This window comes from Polypterus senegalus, chromosome 16 (genome assembly GCF_016835505.1).
Source record: "Polypterus senegalus isolate Bchr_013 chromosome 16, ASM1683550v1, whole genome shotgun sequence".
Classification (NCBI taxonomy): Eukaryota; Metazoa; Chordata; class Cladistia; order Polypteriformes; family Polypteridae; genus Polypterus; species Polypterus senegalus.
The window spans coordinates 46,007,770-46,028,071 of record NC_053169.1 but is presented as its reverse complement, the minus strand read 5'-3'; the positions used below and the strand labels follow the sequence as shown (position 1 = coordinate 46,028,071).

At 34.4% G+C, this 20,302-nt stretch overlaps 1 protein-coding gene across 23 annotated transcripts in view; it reads left to right on the top strand.

Annotated features, from left to right (window-relative positions):
• Nucleotides 1-20,302, top strand: part of nrxn1a (neurexin 1a) — a 1,096,290-nt gene that overhangs the window by 131,465 nt on the left and 944,523 nt on the right. The gene's annotated exons all lie outside the window — the stretch shown is intronic.

Sequence of the window (20,302 nt, the reverse complement as noted above, 5' to 3'; positions counted from 1 at the left end):
TTCAATGAAACTGGTGCTTAGAAGAAACTTGGAAAGTTTATACAACGTGCTGGCTAATTTACAGCAGAATGGGGTAAGTTGTAGAAAACAAGCAAAATTGTTTCTGTCTCATGATAATTTAATATATGTCATAATACTAGGAAAATGCATGGGAAAGAGACAGTGACTTTATTTCGATTCCACTTTTCCTGCCTTGACTAAATTCCCTATATAATCCTCTGTGGGAAATGCTTTACACTGTGTTAGTTCTTTTGCTTTATTGATCTACAGGATGTTGACATTTCCCATGATGCTAAATGTGCCCTATTCTTTTGGAAGGGACCTTGATTTTTTCTTTGTAGTGCTATATGTGTATTACATCACATGACTTCAGAGTTCATAAAACTATATATTTATAATATCCCACAAAACATTGATGTTAGCATAAGAATAACTTTAAATTGCCACAGTACAACACAAATTTTCACATGCGAACTTTATATTTTTCTTTTTGCCAGATTGCTTATGTTATGAAAAATAATCTGCAACAAGAGATAAATCTAAAAATGTTATTTTACAGTAATTACCATATAACTATGCATTTTATTCAGATACTCGAGCAGTAAATTGGAAGATTAATCTGTTTTGGAGTACTAATCTCAAATAATCAAGGAAAACTGCAGCAAACTAACATTTGGTTTCTCGGAAAACATTATTCCACGACTTCTTTACTGTTAAAATCACTTGAGACGTTTTTCGCTAACTCCAGAAAATGCAAAGATTATTAGCAACATTATAAGAATGCTAGTAGCAATAAAGTATTACCCTTACTTTATCTCATAGAATGAACAACACAGTTATCATGATAGTACATATAGGAACAAAGAAATGTATAAAATATCATAACATACTCATGAACCGGAGTGAACATTTTAAACTTGCAGCTAAATAGCTTTGCAAGAACAAGTCAGACAAGTGAAAAAGTAATGAACAATGCAGGATGGATACAGCTTAAAAAAGGGTACAGGCTGGACTTGAAACCATGATGCTACTGTCTCACAGTCAGATATGCAACTGCCTGTGGTATTCTGCAATGTTGCACACTGGCACATGGATTGCTACAGTTGACTAATAAATGTGAATTATTATTATTTTTCTTCTAATGATTAAATTAACGTTTCAGCAAGGTTGGATTTTTCTGACCCTCAGGGCCATTAAATTGATCTGTTACTGAAAAAGTTTTTCTTAGGTTGTCAGTAAATTGCTAAGAATGTCTTGTCACTCAATCAGTGACATATAACTTTATACAGATAGATTTAAACTCTGTTTCAGTGAAACAACATTTAGAACGTAGTATATAATTCTAGAAACCTTGTTCACAGGCTAGATGATGCTTTATTTTCAAACCAAAAAGGATACTAAAGCCAGATCCACAAAATTCTTAAAAGCATAGATAAAGTTGAGTTGATACTATAGATTGTTTTCAGGTAATCATTTAAGCATACTGTATACTTGAAGACACCAGTAGAAATATGCACACAGTACATTCATATAGTTGAAGTCAAATGAAAATAAATGTCTAAATAAGAATGGTAGAACTTCGTTATTACCTAACACAGCAATCCTGATACACTGAATTGCCATTTCTCATTGCATTTTTAATAACTATTACTATTTTGAAAATAACATAAGAACAAAAGATTTGCAATGACAGAGAATTCTACAGTCACTGTCCCAGTCCCTGAATTTATCCTCAGCGTGTTTTAGGTTATGAAAAGGAAGCTTTTTGTTAATAATGCATACACAATATGGCCAACTCTATACCGCATATATACTGACAGTTTGCAGTATGTGTGTGTGTGTATATATATATATATATATATATATATATATATATATATATATGTTAAATTTCTACATATTTCATATTTTACTGGTAAATTAATGGATTAATCAAAAACATGTTGTTATTAACCTGCGGTGCTTTTCTAAGAGCCGATCTACTCTAAAATTAGATGCAATTTAAGTAAAAATATGTTGTGCATATTCACATAATTGGATGGATGTCTTGAATGGCTACTGCTCTGATAACAGTATAATTATATGCAGGTAAGATTGAAATGCAGCATACTGCTAAATGACACCATTCATCTGTATCAACTCCCATTTAGTTACCTTTGAAAGGGGCCTGTAAAATTTGATTAAACATATCATTTAGTTGTCTAGCAATATATTCAAATAAACTCATCTCTGTGGTGTCATGATTGCAAAATGAAGATTTCAGGTAAGAAATTGGCTGTCTTGTATTTCTAAATAAACTACTGCATACCATGGACCAATAACCATTCACATTTTCTGCCTGAGCTTTGAGAAAAACTGTAATGTAAAAAAAAAAAAAAAACAGAAATCAACAGCAATACATGTTGAATGATTTTGATGAAATGTAAACTGTCAAACTATAAAATAAAAAGGTAATAAAACAAATGGTAGAAGTCTTTTTGAACATACTGTCATCAGATTATTCCTTACATTATAAATTTGGGTCACTTGGAAACCTCATCACATGATGATGGCATCTCTGAAGAAAGGTAGGTGATATCAGAGTTTCAGGTTTGACTCATACCTTATTGTCCATTTTGTTCTTGTTTAAATTGTAGGAGGTCCAGATTGATTTAATGTGATTGTAAAGAGTCAAGTGAATTGCTTACATTGATTGAATGCATGTAACTTAATTAAATACAATTCTCTAAGTGCACTATTTTATTATTTTGATATTTCATGTCTTTGTATTGCAGTAATACTAAATGAATTAATTAATTTAATCACTAAATTGTTAAACTTATAGGTCTATTAAAAACTAAAGTCATTTATTTCTTCATAATAAGTGGTAGTTTATAACTTGATTAATGACTAGCGGATGTTTGCACACGAACACCTATGACATCATATAATGGAGTACAAAAATCTCCTTTTTTTCCTTAATGGACACCATCACATGTGTTGTTATTTTTCGGTTTGGATAGCTTGACGTTGAGAGTGTAGATTGTAAGAAAGGATGGCTGTGGCTTTCTAATACATGAGATTGTGCTGAAGTTTATCACAGCAAATACATTGTAGTTTCAAAATAAAGCAGAACTATGGTAATATCAGTCTAAGTGAGTTTGAATTATTTCATTTATTTTAAACTATGGTATTTATCACTAAATTCAAAAGATAGTATGTAAAATATAAAAGAGGTATTCATTCATGGGCACTAAATAGTAATTGTATACTGTTTTTTGCTCCACCTTTCCTAAATGAAAAAAAACAGTACACATTTCTGACAAAAATGGAAACCAAATTAATTAGCATGTAGACCAAAATCAAAAAAATTTAAAAAATCTCTGTTGGGCAAGAACGGACAACTGAACTTGTTCAAATTTAAGTAAAGTGTTTCTGCTGGCAAGCATTGCTTGAGTCTGTTGTAGTGAAATGTGTGAGTCTCATTATGAGTAGATAAATATTGACATGTAGAACAGTAGTAAAGAGTAGCAAAGAAGTTATCTATTACAAATTCTCCATTTTCATATATTTCCTTGTGAAAGCTGTAATGAAAAGTCTTAATCAGTGAAGATTAGTAAGCCATAGAAAACCTCTTGAAATATATAAATATCAATTACATACGGTATATTTAGAGCCGTTAATTTGAAGATAGAGGTCTGAATTTCTTTTAGGTGTCTGTTTTAAAAATTGAGAGAGAAATGTTGCACCTTTAAAGATTTCTATTTGTAAAAAACACTAAAGTTGCTTACAAAATAATTTTAAGTTGTGCCAAATGAGGCATTAATAGCTGGAGAAATCAGTCATTTCTTGGTAGCAGACTAGTTACACCATAGAGCAAATGCAGCTAACAACAGACTGTAGAACTAGATGTGGAAAAACTATAGTTTAAAAATATGCTTCAAGATGTTTTATCACAAATAACTGGTAAGTTTAGTCATTCCTTAAAATGTAAGATTATTTTATTGCTGTAATTAGGCCTAGGAGAAGAAACATAAACCAAAATTTAGAAATCTTACTTATAAAGATTCCAAAATAGATTATAGCAAAAGTAAGTAAAAAGATTTTTTTTTTGCATTGAACCTTGATGTCAGCACAAAAGATTAAGCAAGAACTGTGACAAAACCAATGTAAAGTCTATCAGTCTAAATGCCACACTTCCACCTGCCTCCTTAAAAATCTTTTATTCTGCTGAATTAGCTTGCATTACCAATTGGCAAAATTCTATTACTAATAATAACTGCTGCATAATTTCTTTTATTAGGTGAATATATTTTGCATTTTTTAGGAGTAAATAATGGCCGTGTAATAAGATAAATCTGTAGAATTATATAGTAGATGTAAGAATAAAAATTTACCACAGGATGAGCAATACAGTGTGTAACCTGATAGTTTTGTGTCAAGTTTTAGTGACCTTTTGATTCATGTAATGTTTAAATGTTATAAACATATTCTTTCTTTTGTATTTGTGTCATTATAATTGTGATGTAAAATACAGAGAAATAGTTGCAAAAAGCAAATTTAAACTCTCTTTGTGGAGTGTCTATCTGCACCTATTTTTAAATTTGCCTGTAATTTTTCATGGACGTTTAATAATTATAGGTTATGGCATAAACTATATATAATACAAAGTTGACTCACTCACTCACTCGATCCATCCTCAACAAAAACCCTATTTCCCATTTACTTCGAAAGCTGAAATTTGGATTTTACATCTAGGCCAATAGGTATCCAAATAGAAAGGACATTTCAGTATATTAGCATTTAAGAGTAAATCCACCCCATAATAGAAAAAATATATACTTCAAAATCTCAGAAATACTTTGACTGATTTCAATTTGTTTAAATTTGTTATGAAACAAATGTTATGAAAAAAGTAAAATTAGCCTACATGTATTCTTTTTATGTGTCGATGTTTGCCAAATTTAATACTGTACTGAATGCACTATGGTAACATGTCTCTCAGTGCTGACAGAAGCCCAGAGACAAGGAGTGGCTTGTTTGCAGTGTTCCAGTTAATGAAATGAAGGACTCCAGCAGAACTAATGAGTATTGTAGATGAACAGCATTACTAACCAGTAGGGTGCACTGACAAGTGAAGAAGGTGAGGTTTCTTAGACAAGAAAAAGACATGACATCGACATGTGCCAAGAAGACAGTTGTGAAATGATGGAAGAAGGAGGGTTCTGCTAAAAAACTGTGTGGACACAACAGTATAGCACTCTTCACTGAGTGCAGGTGTAGGGCTAAGAACAATTCTCAGTCAAAATACAAGTATAGATTATACTAATTACTAAATACAGAACTAGTACAAACATAAATAATGATTTGTTAAAACTCAAAGAGAACAAGGTAGGAATTGATTAAAAATTTGAAACCACCAATATATACCCATTAACTAATTAATGAACTATGATCAGTTGACAGCAAAGCAGATTAAAATTAGAAAAGAGAGAGTCAGAAATAATGTCACTGTATTGAAGACTTTGGCCAAGTGACCTCCTACTCCCTCCTGAATTTTCTATAGTGATGTCTGTGCTGGCTGTTCAATCTGATGAGAGAATCTTTCTATCCAATGATTCCAACGTTCCTTTATCATAGATGACTTTTCCACACACAGGAGAGCAGCCTGGCAGTGAAGTAGTGGTACCATTTGCCACACCCAGATATAGTACACAGAAGAGAAACAGAATAGGGGAGGGTTAATAACGGTTTAAAGATACTGTATTACTTATATTTCTATACAAATGACTAATAAACAGAAATGCAGTATGCACAGCTAATCAGCAGATCTAGGCAGGGTATGCTAGACTAAAGTAGTGAGTCTTTAGCCTGGATTTAAAAGACTGAAGGGACATTTCTTACATTAGCAGGCAGATCATTCCACAGCTTCAAAGCTCTCTAACTAAAAGTGCAACATCCCACTGTTATTTTATTAATTTTTGGAATCTTAAGTAGGCCTTCATCTTGCAATCTCAATATGTGCTCTTGGTTTGAAGGTAATGATGACTTGTAGATAAGTGAGCAGGGTTTTGGATATTTAAGGCTTTATTAGTTAAAAGGAGGATTTTGAAATCAGCTCTCAGCTGAACTGGGAACCAGTGTAACAACTTAAGAACTGGAGTTATATACATTACATCCCAATACCTGTTCCAAGTTGTATATTGGATTTGATCAATTAAATAGAATCGCTTTTAATTGATAATGCTTTAGTTCTGCACCATATAATATGTGGGTGTAAATGTGGATGGAATTTGAATATTTTTATCGGTCATTGGATGAATATGGTATGGATATATTAGGTTTGGAAATTCAGGTTCAAATTTTCCAATTTGTAGTGAGATAATAAGGTGATACCAAGTTTTTTCATATAACACAAATTGCGACAATGATGTAATGTATATGAATGGTATGCAAAATGCTTCTACCTACACTGCCACTTGCAAAACTGTTAGGTGCATCAGAAATTTTAGTGTTTCGTGCTTCACAGGAGCTTTATGTGGGGGTCAACTTAATGTTTACAGATTAGCAGTTACTACAAATATACAACAAGATCCCAAAGAGAACAGACTTGCGTTGCTAAATATCCATGAAAAAATCCTGAACTGAACAGACTTGCAGTTGCTAAATATGCAAAAAAAATTGCAAAGTGAACAGAGTTGCGGTTGCTAAATAAACACATAAACATGCAGTTTTTCACATAACTTATGTTACTAATTATATCTCAAAACATACTGATATGAACAGAGAAACATCTCTGCGACATTCAGTCAAAAATTATATTTTCCTTGACTCAAAACTTGTAATGATGGATTTAATTAAATTCACACATTGATTATGAATATAATTCTATTAGGGTGGATGAAGGTTAAATTTCTGTATTGTTGTGCATTGACATGAACTACCTGGAATGTATTGCAAAATTGGAAAAATGAAAATATTCACTTTTTGAAGACTTACCATGGTCTTTCAAAAGTTTAGTGTTTGGTTTCCTCAGTGCCAAAAAAATATAATAGTGTGTTTCAAATGTCATTATTTGGTGCAAAAAAGGAGTAATTGAAAGTAATGTCACACTACATTTTAAAGTACAAGGGCAGGGCATACATCACTGTTTTAGGAAATTTCCAGGGTGAAGCTGTTTAACATAGATTGTATATTAATATATTTGAATTTATTTAATGATCTTGCATTATTCAAACAATGACACCGTTTCTAGACACTGTATGCATTTAATTGATTTCAATAAATCATTCACCTTATCTTTATTCTTTATAGTGACTTCATTAGCAAGGACCCTGGCAGATACCTATAGAAAGAAAAAAACCCATAAAATCACATATTCTGTAAGGTTTATCAGTGTATGAAAGCATTCACTAGAGTAATATCTTGAAATTAAAGTTATGAAAAATTTAAATGGTCCATTTTTTAATTAGTTCTGAAATTATATTTACCCACCGTAAATGTTGATGAATCATGCATATAGGATCTGTTATGTCAAGGGTCAAAGGACATGGAATTTGCTGCTGGCTTGAGGGATGATTTACAATTTGATTTGTATAATGACCTTGCTATCCTTTTTATCCAATTAAAATTTTCCACCTAACCAATATATTAAGTTAAGCAGGTTTCATTTTGAAATTCTACGCGTAACGGTCATAACTGAATCCTACTTACGTACATATATATGGCCATAGCCTGTAGCTCGGCTGCTGTGTGAGGCGGAGTTGCGTCCCCCATCACCATGCCTCCCACGTAGTTGGCTGCCTGCCTATATTGCGTTCTCCATCCCCACGCCTCCCATGTAATTGACTTCTTGCCACTTAAGGCCATCCGTCAGCAGCACTCCAAGCTGTGAGGAAACAGTAAAAAGGAGGTGTGTCAGACTTTGTGGTACATTTTCTGATGCAGCTAATCGGAAACAACTTTGTCACGCTGTCACTAAATACTCACAGGCAAATCCACAACTTCATAGAGACGCTGCCGAAAACAAAACAATGCAAGAAAGCAGGAAAGAAAGAAAGCAAGGTAAAGAAACGGAAAGAATATCTGATTTATAAACGGTGCAAATATATTCACATGTACTTAACCTATATTATAACTATACAGTATACACATATAAATTAGACACCCAGACACACACAATCCCCACATGTTCCCCAGTCCTTTATCTGAGCTGTCTTTTAAAAGTTTATAATCACACGGCCTGGGAAGTCTGCAGTGAATCCAGCGACCAATCTTGATGTGCGCCGTGGACACGTTTACTTAATTTACATGTCAAGAAGCGCTCTCACCGGCTCGGTGACAGTTCCTTTATTATACTCGCAGGCAAATCCACAACTTCATACAGACACTGCCGAAAACGAAAGAATGCAAGAAAGCAGGAAAGAAAGAAAGCAAGGTAAACAAATGGAAATAATCTCTTATTTATAAACTGTGCAAATATATTCACATGTACTTAACCTATATTACAATCTCTTATTTATAAACAGCGCAAATATATTCACATGTACTTAACCTATATTACAACTATATACACATATAAATTAGACACCCAGACACACACAATCCCCACACGTTCCCCAGCCCTTCATCTGAACTTTCATTTAAAAGTTTATAATTAAACGGCCTGAGAAGTCTACAGTGAATCCGGCGACCAATCCTGATGTGCGCTGCGGACACGTTTACTTAATTTACATGTAAAGAAGTGCTCTCACTGGCTCGCCAACAATTCCTTTATTGAAGAATGAAATCTGTCTCACCCGGGTGACTTGGCATTAGCATCCATCCATGGCCGACGCCCGCTCCACAACAGACAAGTAAAGCCGTCAGCTCCGAATTTCCCTTTTAGGTTAGTAGGCACCCCTTGTATGTGCACCCAACCATCCTTATTACAAAGTCTTCCTTGCTTTACCGCTGGTTATGTTATTTTTAAAATGTTTCCTTTTCTTTTTCATAACTTCTTTAACACACTACTTCTCCTCTGCGAAGTGCAGGTATTTTGCTATCTACTCATATAAAAGGCAAAGCCCTCACTGACTCATCACTAATTCTCCCACTTTCCATATATGTGGGAAGCTGAAATTTTGCATGCTCATTCCTTGCAGTGTACTTATAAAACTTAGGTATGTTTCATGTCCTATTACAACACCCAAAGGGGGAAACGGGTGTACCCCATAAACTGTATATATAGATAGGGGAAACCCCTCCTTACTATTTCTGCTACTTCCAGTTTTCCCATGCTCATCCTTTACACTGTACTTACAAACGTTAACTATGTTTCATTTCGTGTTGTGCCCTGTAATGAACTTTTGAAAATAATGTCTTCTTTTTGGCGGTCTCACCATTACGCCATAAGGAAGTTTAGGAACTGAGCTCTCCTTTTGGTGGTTTCATTCCTTATTTCCATTAAAAGAGGATTTATTTCACACACAAGGGCCACCCCTGGTCCCCCTTCCTTTCTCCACACGGCCGCTGCCCACACACCTACCACGTGGTTGGCTCCCTGCATATATACATTAACGACATCCCGTGCTCACTCGCTTCCTTACTGTCCTCAGCTGTTCATGCTCACTGCTTCCTTCTTCTTTACTCCACCGCTTCAAGCCTGTTATTGTTCGCCTTGCGTCACGTCTCCTTGCTGGTGACTCCTGCCTTTTCGTTTACTCCACCACTTTACTAAGAAACTTACAACCACCAAAACTTTGTAATGGCACCAGGCTTTAGATCGAATCTTTCGTTTACTCCACCACGTTACTAAGAAACTTACAACCACCAAAACTTTGTAATGGCACCAGGCTTTAGATCGAATCTCTGCACAAGAACCTCATTGAGGCAACTGTCTTCACTGAAACAGGCTCAGAGAAGACTGTATTTATTCCTCGCATCCCTTTCATACCCTCTGACCTCCCATTCCAATTCAAACACCTCCAATTTCCAGTAAGGGTCTGCTTCGCTATGACAATAAATGAGTCACAGGGCCAGACTCTAAAAAAGGTCAGCATTGACTTGACACAAGATTGCTTCTCACATGGCCAACTGTACGTTGAATGCTCAAGAGTAAACTCAGCAGACATTTTACAGCCTGAGGGCAGAACTGCAAGCGTTGTTTACAAAGAGATCCTTACATCCTAAAACTGTGTATTTCTCATACACAACCTTTACAATCATACTCATCATTCTCAATGCTAAAATAAGCCTACGACAATTACATTGACAATCATGTTACGTTATTTTTAAAATGTTACCTTTTTTTAACTTCTTTAACACACTACTTCTCCGCTGCGAAGCGCGGGTATTTTGCTAGTTAGATTATATACAAGGATGGAAGCCCAAAATAATTTCCCAATGCATTCTAGACTGTCCATTTTAACAAAATGCAAAGTTGTTTTTATTGCATTGAATGCATGTTAATGCTTGGGCTGTTATTCCTGTGTGCACAATGTGAATAAAACCATAGTCTGGAAAGAAAAATAAATAAAATAGAAGCACATAATTAGAGCCAAATAGTTAATATGTTAATCAAAGTGAAAAGGTAGAGAAAGCAGTTTGAAACCAGGGATTTAGAAACATAAATAAATGTAAGTGAAGGTCTTTAGGGGAATCCAGTCATGGAAAAACAGGAAGTGTATATGTGTCATCTGAAGTGTCACAGTCTTCTGCTAGACTATGCTTAGAAAAGGCATAAATGCTCAATTGGCACTCATACAAAAAATAAAATCTTTTGTGAGGAATATTGATAATTTTCAAAATCTTAACTAAAACATCAGGTAACTAAGGAAAAATAATACAAAAATGAAACAAAATACTAGATTTATTTTATTTTAGAAAGTCATGAAATTGCCTAGGAGTAGTTGCTGTCTTGGTCCCACTGCTGCCAGGATAGGGTAAGTGCTACTTGGACGTGAATTGGATTAAGCAGCTTTGAGAACATTTGTCATTTAAGTTCATTAGATCAAAAGGTGGACAAACGTGGTGATAACATTGGTGTGTTTAAAAAAAAAAAACATGCTACAAATAATACTTGAAATGTATAAGTAGAGAACTGATGATTCAGAAGTAATATGAACAATAAACTTAAAACTTTATCAACAAAACCGCTTTGTGAAGGTTAAGACCGTTACTCTGTCTGAAAGAAAATATGTCTACCCAGTATGTCAATAATGGATAGATTTCACCCTTTATTAATCATTTTTGAATGGAGTAATATATAAGACTCGAGTATAGCATTTAGTTATGTGACAAACAATTAACTAATAATAGGAACAGTATCTATGTGAGATACCTTTAATAATTTTACTTTTTTGGTGTGACTAACTGCTGTCACAGTTGTAATTTTGATAGTTAGAACTGAGGCTGTTAAATATTCTTAGCAGCAGTTTTCCTGGGGAGGTATAATAACTTCATGGACAAAATACAGAATTATAAACCTGCCTCTGTATGAGTGTGTTCAGTAATCTGAATTTTTCCCCTCTGACACATTGTGCTCAAGTATGCCATTCATCTGTACTACTGTATATTATGAATTGCTTTGTAAAGCACTTTGTGATACTGCTTACTGTAAAAAATGCTTTATAAAATGCACATTAACAGATTGATTATGGTGAAAAGTAATCCCAGTGTATACGTTTTATTAATGGTGTTTATGAAATAGAATTTTATATTAGTTACTGGAAAATGTGATAAAATGTTTTCAATCATAGCAGTAGCGATAAGAAGGCAGTCACAAACAACTTTAGATATATGCATGACTGAGAGGCGCATTGTGACATAATGACTAGGGAGATATACAGAAAAGCAGAAAAATTAGCAAAAATTGAAGTACAAATTATCAAAGGAGTTAAAATCAAAGTATGTTAAAATGAATTGAATGCTTATGTTTGTTGGATACAAATATAGGAATAATCAAGCCTTTTTGGTAGTAGACTCCTTAGGCTTATGGCAGCATGAACAGAGGAGCATTACAGACAGAAACACAATTTTGATAGATTCCTTTTCATATGATAATGAATATAGTGTATTGGTAATTCAATAATGTAGCACATATAGACAAAAATATGTAAAATGTACTTTCGTGTTTTCCAAGTATTTGTGGATCTTGTAAAGAAAGTGGTGTATAAAGGTTTTAAAGTCTAAATTATTTGCCAAATACAAAATAGTAATGCCCAAGTGTCCTATATGGGTACACTTGTAATATGTTATGGTTGCATCTTTAACCTGATATTTTAAAAATAGATCACACTTAAGTTTGTTTCAGTATGAAACCATTAGTCACTTATTAATCTGGCATTAATATTTTATTTCAACTTCTTACAAAGTGAATGTAGTTTGGTGGTTTTTATTTACACATTTTGGACCACTTGATTACTCATTCATCTTAAGGGAAAAGGTTCAAAAGTCAGACTATGAAGTCTGTTGCCACCACATCCTACTACTCCATAGCACTATGCATTATTGCACTGTAACCTTCAGACCTGTTTAAAACTTTTCAGCTGATGTCCAGCACACTCCCAGTACATCCCTCGGGTATCCTATTAATGAAATATTCATTTCAACTTATTCTTACATAGTGTTTCACTGAGCACAGGTATAAAGCCTTTATACATATTTATACCAAAATAAGAACAGTAGCAATCACAAATTGGTACAGAATTTGCATGCATAAATGTTCAATTTACGTTAATCACTCAATAAAACATAAATAAATAAATAATGATTAATAATCAGAGTAACAGAATAATTATGATATTGCCAGTTATTAACAAAAGTATGTTTAGTGATGCAACTGGCTTCTTAGAAATGCTCTGCTTTCAAAGTGGATTTTTTTCCCCACATTCCATAGCCTCAACAATATAACTTGTGTAACATCCATCCATCCATCCATTTTCCAACTCGCTGAATCCTTATGTATTCTGTTTATTTATTTCTTCATTTAAATACATGGTGCATGAGCTCTATTACATTGTTTTAACATTTCCGGCTTTTATTTTGTTTTAAATTGGTTATATTGCTGCAACCCTTTCTGGCAAAAATGGATTTTTAAATAAAATTTAAAAAAAAGTGATTATTTTACCAAACAACTGAATGTGCCTGTTTACACATGTGCAGACTTAGTTAATTTGACTACATTTAATAATTAATTAAATTAGTTAATTGCACCAAAACTGCAACTTTTGAAGGCACCCTGGAGATATTCATATTTCCAGCCGCTTTCACAGTTTTTCTCATTTGTGTCTTTCTTAAACAATATGAGATGTAATAATTTAAACAAATGCATTTAGGGATAGGGCCAGCTACCATTTGTTACATTTATTGATAAAATAGAAAAAATTATTTCTAGTTTTTCACTTTCTACATCCCTTTCCCCCACTAAAACAAATAACTTCTTCATTCTTGGCCTCTGCTAATTTGTGACCTTGTGTCTAATTAAGTTTATTTTTTTTTTACTTTGCATAAATGTACCATAGGTATTCTCTGCATACTGTATAGGAAAGTATTGTGAAAGGGACAACATTTCAACATTCAGTTTGTAATGAATTTACATCTTTTAGGCATCCCTAAACTTTACTCAATTGCTTTCAGAATGATATCAGCTTCTGTGTGTGTATTAATAATTTAAATGTCTATCTTTGTATGAGGATATGAGTCAGTGGACACAATAAATCAAAAATACTAAAAAAGTGACTAGCATTACAAAATGCTAAATCACTTTAGATTTTTGGGAAAAATTACAGATTTTGGTTTACAGTGTAAGCTCTATAACATGCAATATGAGAAAAGTACCATTACTGGTTCAAAATTCAGATGTCATATTTTCAATGAATATACTTATCTTCATTTCACCAATTTTGAAATGAAGTCCGTCTGTGTCTACATGTCAGGATGTGAGTTTGTGGACACGATAACACAAAATTGAGTCAATCCATCTGGATAAACATTGCACATTTATTAGCATATTACTTTTCATGAAGGAGGTTTATTATGAGCAAGTCACTACAGCAGATTAGCATTTTTCTGCATATAACAGTCAAGGTGATGCAGAGGAATATGCATTTTTCAACAAGATATTTTTTTTCTTGTGATTACACATAGTGCAGCATTGACATGTGATATTTTATTGCTAAAATCACACATTCATGTTGGGAAATGCTATGTGCATCCAATTTTTTAAAAATTCATCTACATTTATGTCAAGCTTTCCCTTTTAAACTAGACATAGTATGCATTGTGTTATGAAAGTGATGAATGAAAGTTTCACAGTGATATGCTGTGCCAGCTGAGGTGTCCAGAAATTGGTTTTCCAATAAAGAAAGATGACACATGTTCACTGTGTTATGTCTGCTGCAGCCAATGGTCCTGCACTTAGTGCCGCAGCATTTCAAACTATGGACTCCTGAGTTTCTTCTTGTAAAACCTATGCAAGTGTCTCTACTGTTGACACAGAGTAGCATTTGGGAAAACCTTCTTAAGGAAAGACTATTCACATTTCTGATCATTACAGCAATGGCCAGACAATTCAAGTGCTGCAGACCAGCCAGAGTGACAGGAAAGAATGTCAGTGAGTCTGAGATGTTGTACTCTTCTTGTATACCTTATCCAGCAATTGTGGCCAGCAATGTCTTTTGTCAGGGAGCCACCAATATCCAGGATTGAAAGGTTTAAAGCTACTAACCCTAAAAATAATTAAAAACAATATATACAGTACTGTGTGCATCAGATTAATATTATTAATTGGTTATGTTCACATTTAGTTTTCATAATATGATGAGAGTGGTACAGAGCTATAAATTTGAGAATTTAAATTGGAGCTTGCTTATACTCCTCAGGCCTCTGTGAGTTTTCTCTGTCAAAGGTGTGTAGGCTAGGTTGATCAGTCAGTCTAATTTGCCCATATATGATTTAACGTGGCCATCTGCTCAACTGTCTTGGCAGGGGTGTGGAAATCAAATTTGTTTCTACTTGTCCACGGACAACTAAACTTAGGAAATCCACTTGTCCGCCAGTTAAATTCACTTGCCCATAAACAAATAACAAAAGTGAAAAATAGTTTATATTTTCTGATCTCTTTTATTGATACTAAATGCCTTCAATTTTAAAACTGAAAAAAGTTCTTTCAGGGCGTAGTATTTTGCCACCTTGCTCTAGAACATTATATAAAAGATTTCCTTATTTTAAACTGGCTAATAAACAATGCCTTCATTATAGCTACACTAGTTTTTTTTTCATATATTACAGTTACATAACAGAACACTGTCCTGATTCATTTTCTGCCATGTTCTTCAGCTTTTGTCTTGCAACATCTTCTCCCCCAAGAATCTTTACCATCTCAGCCAGCATGGGCTGAATGCTATTCATTTCTGCTTGAGCTGAACTGCATGGTTCCTGGACTAATGGTCCTGCAGAAGTGGATGCTGATGACTTTTCAGGTTTTTTATGAGTGACGTGCCTGTTGCCAGGTGACAGCCAGAATTCCATAGCTTGTCGTGGGTCAAACTCTTCTAAAGAAGCAGTATTGAACAGCCTAGCATAACGCTCAACTTCCGAGCGTTCAGCTTTAGAAAACGCTTTTTCAATTGAACCAACTTTTTTCTTACTTTTAGACTCATGTCTCAATCTGACGTATTAAACCCCCAGTTCCTATCCTTTTTCTTTCTGCACATAACCAATCACCACACTATAAACGTATTTGTGAAATTTAAACTAGTTATAAGCTTAGACCTCTGAATGGATGGCATAATTAAACATGTATAATAATTTTTTTTTTTAAAGTTCTGAAAACTCTGAGGTCTAGGTTTATAACAAGTTTTAATTTCACAAAGACGTTTATCGTGTGGTGTTTGGTTATATGGAGAAAGACAAAGAATAGGAACTGGGGGTTTAGTACGTAAGATAGACACAGCAAACATGCAATAAAGAAAGCCTGCTCAGAAAAACATCCATTGAATTCTGCGTTCCTGTCTCTGACCTCCAGAACACGAACCCAACATTTACACAATATTTCAGTTAAACCTGTGCGATACCCATTCAAATATCCAGTTTTTTGGAGCCTCGTCACACCTGCCATAAACTTCTCTACCCTGAACCTAGACCTGAGAACCCCTTAATGCAAGGGAGCAGCACTACAGTCACGCCACCGTGCCCCCCGCCACCCATGTCTAATACATGCTTTAATGCATTTCATCGTGAAAAAGATATCAAGTATTTATCTTAGTATTCTGAATGTTCATAGAGCAGGAATATCATGAAGTCAATATGCGGCTGTCTGTGCCTCTCACTGCAAGAGAAAGTCAGTTTAAGAAGCGCGCAGGGATTAACAGCTGGGTCGGGGAACACTTAATATAAAGCATTTAATGTGCTATATTAATTTATGACGGGGTTTGAGAAAATCTAAGATGAAATTTAGTTTCCGACATTCTACTGACAAAATAAACTACGAGAATAAAGTCAACATGTCAACTTTAATCTCGACATTTACATTTTTTTGTCTTCACTGTGTCCGTATTTTTTTCACAGTGGCCTTACAATGCTTCCTTAGTTTTTTCAAGGCCTGTTTTAATCAAGCAATGATCCATTTCTCATCCGCGATGCTACTTGCTTCAGTTTCAACAACATGCATATAGCGAGAACAACGTGCTTACTGCAGTGCATTATGGGTTACGCAGGTAATTCCTAATGATGTATTTGAAATTCAGCAAGAGGTTACATTTCCAAAGAAGTAAATATTACCGATGTTGTCGGGAAAAAAAATAATCGCGTGTAAGTGAAGATTTTTATTGATATTTCATAACATTTGGAAACCGTTAGAATGTTGTCTTTATTTTTAATAAACTGACAGCATGAAGCCAACTTGTTTTATATGAGAAATTCTCTAATCAAAAACGATCTATAGACAGCTATATATCACAACCTACCCGAAATCGCAAATTTCAGGAAAGATCAAATGCCTAACAAGCTTTATGTGGTGAAAACAATTGCATTGTAGGTGAAATGACCACATTTTTATGTAGAAAAAAATTATTTTATCAATAATATATAAAAGTTATTGATTATAATGAAAAATCATCAAATTACATCGTAATGTCGGCATGAAAAAAATGACAGCAACTCCAAGCGTGTAAATAGTAGGGTAAAATACTTATGTAAGACCACAAGAGTGCTTCCCCTTTGAAAAATCAGCCATCATTTTGTAAACAATATTGAATACCAATTTGAGACATGAAGAACATGCCTAAGTAGACTGTTTTACGCATGAAGTACGTACCCAAATGTTTAAAATTTGAAAGTAGTGGTAAAAATGTGCCCTGCACTGCACATTTAATTCTTTTTTCTCTAGAAAATTGCACTTGTCCGGGGACAACTGAAACCAAGAAAACACGCTTGTCCGATGGTCAATTTACCCGTGTCGGACGAGTCGGGTGTTGGATTTCCGCACCCCTGCTTGGGATGACTAGGTGACCTATCCGGGACTGGTCCATGTTTTGTGCAGTGACGGTAATTAGTGATCTTTTTTTTTATTTTATTGATTTTATTGTAATCATTCCATACAAATAGATCAATTTTTACAAAAAAAAAATAGGACTGAAAACAAATCAACCCCCACCCCTGAGAAAGAGAGCATGGCCAACGGACTAAAACTTAAAAATAGTAAAAATGAATAAATTGATGAGTTTATTAGGTGGATACAGATACATGGAGAAGAAAAAGAAATGGGAAAGAATCTACTTCCTCAGTGCTTTAAGAGCTTATTCTGAAATATTATTGATTAGGTTCTGCCAGGTTTTGAAAAAGTTCTGCACAGATACTCTAAGTGAGAATTAGATTTTTTCTAATTTCAAATAATATAAAACATTAGTTACCCATTGACTAAAAAGAAGAGAGTTAGGATTCTTCCAGTTTAGCAAAATAAGTCTGCGTGCCAATAATGTAGTGAAGGCAATCACAGTTTGTTTGCCCTTCTCCACTTTAAGCCCTACTGGAAGAACACCAAACACAGCTGTTAGTGGATTAGGAGGGATTGTGACACCAAGGCTGTCTGAAAGGCACTTAAACATGTTTGTCCAGAATGATGTTAATTTGGTGCAGGGCCAAAACATGTGACCCAGTGAAGCTGGAGCTTGATTGCAGTGTTCACTGGTTGAATCTTGCCCTGGAAACATTTCGGACAATTTCAAGGGAGAAAGATATATAATTTTGAGTTGAATAATTGTATGCTTTGAGCATATGGAGCTTGAATGAATTCTCTGCATTGCTACCTTCCAATCCTTTTCTGATGTTGAGTGAAAGATCCTTTTCCCATTGTCCTCTTGGAAAGGGAGGGACTGTAAAATATTTTTATATATTACAGTAATGCTGTCAGAGTCCTCGAGACTGAGCAATATTTTTTCCAGCATAGAGGAAGTTGGGAGATGGGGAAAATCGGGCAGGTTCTGTTTGACAATGTTTCTGATTTGAAGATAGTGAAAGAAATGTGTTGCTGGAAAATTAAATTTGGAATGTAATTGTTCAGAGGATGCAAAGATATTGTCTATATAAAAATCTCTAAGCAATTTAATCCCAAATATTTTACAGATATTAAAAACTGCATATGCTTGTGAGGGTTGAAAAAGGTGGTTCTCATGCAGAGGTGCCACAGGTAAAAGATTATCCATCTAAAATGCTTTCTACATAAGTTCCATATTCTGAGTGAGTGAAGAACAATTGGGTTATCAGTATATTGGCGATAACTTGCATTTATTGGGGCACAAAGCAGGGAATATAAAGAAATCCTGCAGGATTTTATTTGTATTGCGGACCAAGCTTGTGTATGTTCATCTATTTGTGTCCAGGTTTTTATAGCTTGTAGGCTTGCTGCCCATTAATAAAACTAAAAATTAGGTAGAGCCATGCCACCTTCTGTCTTAGGTCTTTGTAGAGTTGCTCTTTGGATACGTGGAGGTTCCAAATAAATGAGGTTATGGTTGAATCTAATTGCTTAAAGAATGATTTATTGATGTATATTGGAATGTTTTGAAATAAAAAAGAAGCGTAGGAAGAATATTCATCTTAACAGCGTTAATTCTTCCAGCTAGAGTGAGATGGAGGGTTGACCATCTCTGTAAGTCTTGCTTAATTTTTTCCATATAAACGGTGAAATTTTGTTGATAAAGAGCTTTATGTTTACTTATGATATTTACCCCAAGGTATTTAAATGGATCTGCAATGATAAAAGGGAAGGTGTCCAATGTAATATTGTATGCTTGAGAATTCACTGGAAAGAGCACACTTTTATTAAAATTAATTGTGAGACCAGAGATCTTTTGAAGTTTTGTAAGTGCTGTTAAGACTGTAGGCACAGTATTTTGTGGGTCTGATATATACAAAACCATATTATCGGCATATAGAGAAATTTTCTGTTCCAGTCCTTCTCTGATAATCCCCTTTATCTGATAAGCATTTCGACAGTGAACTGCCAGTGGTTCAACGGTGATTGCAAATAGTAGTGGTGACAAGGGGAGTTCTAGTTTAAAGCAGTTTGAACAAATGTTGTTAATACAAATTTAAGCTTCTGGATTGGTATACAGTAGTTTGATCCATGCACAAATATTATAGCCAAACCCAAATTTCTCTAATGTAGTGAAACGTGGTTCCATTCAATCATATCAAATGTTTTTTCAGCATCCAACGATATTAATAACTCTGGGGTGTTTGACTTTGCAGGTGAATATATTACATTAAACAGGTGTCGGAGATTGGAAGCTAAGTGTCGTCCTTTAATAAATCCAGTTTGATCTTGTGATATTACCGAAGGCAGCACTTTCTCCATCCTTCTAACTAGGACTTTGGAGAGTATCTTAACATCATTATTCAGAAGTGAAATTGGTCCTACCTAACTTCCAGTTTTATTACTGGGCAGCAAATATACAGGTGATAAGAACCTGGACACAAATAGAAGAACATACACAGGCTTGGTCCGCAATAGAAGTAAAATCCTGCAGTACTTCTTTGTATTCCTTGCTTTGTGCTCCAATAAACACACGTTATCTGCAATATACTGATAACCCAATTGTGCTCCACTCACTTAGAATATGGAACCAATGTAGAAAGCATTTTAAGACGGAGAAGCTTCTATCTGTGGCACCTCTGCAAGAGAACCACCTCTTTCATCCTTCACAAACATATGCAGTTTTTAATATCTGGAAAAACATTTGAATTAACTTGCTTAGAGATCTTTATATAGACAACATCTTTGCATCCTATGAACAATTACATTCAAAATTTAACATTCCAGCTACACATTTCTTTCACTATC